Source organism: Pteropus alecto, unplaced genomic scaffold (assembly GCF_000325575.1).
Source record: "Pteropus alecto unplaced genomic scaffold, ASM32557v1 scaffold43, whole genome shotgun sequence".
NCBI classification, from domain to species: Eukaryota; Metazoa; Chordata; class Mammalia; order Chiroptera; family Pteropodidae; genus Pteropus; species Pteropus alecto.
This window is the reverse complement of record NW_006435764.1, coordinates 5,660,899-5,663,205: the sequence shown is the minus strand read 5'-3', so window position 1 is coordinate 5,663,205 and position 2,307 is coordinate 5,660,899. Positions and strand designations below refer to the sequence as shown.

Below are 2,307 nucleotides of genomic sequence, written 5' to 3'. Positions count from 1 at the left end.
TCTTCCGATTTCATCCCTTCACCTGCTATGTGACATCTCTTCCCCCTTAGCTATCCCGAGGGTTTTGCTTTCTCCAGAATGTCACGTTTATCGTACGATGCCTACACGTTTGCGCAAGAGAAACAGAGACCTATACTCAAATGTTCATAACAGCTTCGTTCGTAGTAACCAAAGAAATGGAAACAACACCAATTCCATCAATTGGTGAATTGATTTTAAAAAATTGTGGTACAACCTTATGGTTTATACACTTTCTGCAGTCTGAGACTGACTTCATGCTTTTGAGATTCATCCATGCTGGGAGCTGTATCTGTTCGTTCCTTTTTACTGTCGAATAGTAGCATTGCATGGGTATACTCCAGGTTAGCTCTTCACCTGGGGAAGGGTGTTTGGGTTGTTTCTAGTTTGGGACTTTTGTGAATAAAGCTGCTGTTAACATTTGTGCACAGGCTTTTGTGGGGTCCTGTGTTTTCTTTTCTCTTGTATAAACACCTAGGAGTGGATGCTGGGCTGTATGATAAACGTGACTGACGTTACCAGATCCCATCAGACTGTTTTCCAAAGTGACTGTACTGTTTTGCATTCCTACCGTCAGTGTCTGAGAATTCAGTCGCTCTGCGTCCTTGCTCAGCACTTGGTACTGTCAGTTTTCGTGGTATCTGTGTCATAGTGCTACCTCATTGTGCAGATAACTTGTATTTCCCTAATGACTAATGACTAATGATGTTGATCATCTTTTCATTTATTTATTTGCTCTCCGTTTGTCTCCTTTAATGGAGTGTCTGTTCAAATTATTTTTTTTATCCTAGTTTTTTTCTCATTGAGTTGTGAGAGTTATATATTCTGCATACTAATCTCTTACCACATGTATTTCGCAAATATGTTCTTTCTGTCTGTGACTTCTCATTTTCTTAACAGCGTCTTTCAAAGAGATCTTAAGTTGTCCAGTCCATTTATTTATACATCTCCATTCGTTGGTCTTTGATTTTTTTCACTACCATTTCATAGTTTTTAGCATAGAAATCTCGTACATATTTTATTAGATTTATCCCTAAGTACGTCTGTCTGTCTCTGTCTTTTGTGTGTATGTGTGCTGCCATAGATGGTATGTTTTTTAACTTCAGTATCCAGTTGTTCATTGTGGTATGTAGAATTACAGTTGATTTTGTAATCCACACGTCCTTATATCTTACAACCTTGTTAAACTCACTCACTAATTCTCGGAGCTTTTCTGCAGATTCTTTGGGATTTTCTCTGCCGACAGTTATGTCATCTGTGAGTAGGGACAGGTGTGTCTGACTGTCCAGTCTGCATGCCTCATCTGGCCTGGTAGCGATCGCTTGGGCCCCAGCACCACGTTGGGTTGGTGTGGGCAGGCATCCTTGACTTGCTCCTGACTTTATGGAGAAAGTGTTCAGTTTTGCTTTCAGTACGTGTGATGGTAACTGGTTTTTCATAGGCACCCTTCATGAGGTTGAGGAAGCGCCATTCTACTACCGGTTTGCTGAGTTTTATCTTGAATGGATAGTAAATAGTGTTGAATGCAGCTAAGTTTTAATGGCAGGCTCCCAGAACCTCAGAAGCATCACGCTGTGTTGGAGGAACTTAGAGGGCGTCCCTGTTGTGCTTGCAGCTGTCCCTGTCCCCACCGGCTGCCCACCTGTCCACCAGCCCACTGCCCACTCTTCCTTGGTGGAGAAAAGGCGGCAGGTGTAGAGAACAGGACTCTGGCTTTTCCTTCTGGGCCCATGTAGGGTTTGGGCACAGGGTGGGTCATGAGGCTTCAGAGAGGCATCGGGCTATACTGTGGGTGGACAGGGGCCAGGCCACATATCTGTCACCGTGGGGCCACCCCCTTGGCCTCTGACCCTGCTACCCCAGTGGGTTCTCTTGAAAGCACAAAACAGGCATCCTGTCTACCTCGGCCCCTGCTGTGTGCCACTGCCCACGGCGGCACCTGGTGGGCACCCAGTAAATACGTGTTGCCTAGAGAGTAAGTACCACCTGCCAACCGCTTTCTGTCTGTGGGTCTGTCAGCCCTCTGGCGTCCCCGTCCTGTGGTGCCCAGACTGTGCTCCCTGACATCTGGTCACTTCACCTTTTATATCAACATGTGTTATGTTTTAAACGTGTTGAGAAGATGTCACTTTTGAAGAATGTGCTCAGGGAGCCACCCACACCACCCTCCTGACCTCGCCGCGACCTTCCTCTCCTCGGGCCTGCAGGTCCTTCTCTCGGCGACACTCATGCTGTTCCTTCGCCCCGGAAAGCCTGCCCGGGCGCCCTTCCTCCTTCCCTCATCCTCTC

At 46.4% G+C, this 2,307-nt stretch overlaps 1 protein-coding gene across 2 annotated transcripts in view; it reads left to right on the top strand.

The window, feature by feature from the left end:
* Positions 1-2,307, top strand: part of FRMD8 (FERM domain containing 8) — a 20,242-nt gene that overhangs the window by 13,775 nt on the left and 4,160 nt on the right. The gene's annotated exons all lie outside the window — the stretch shown is intronic.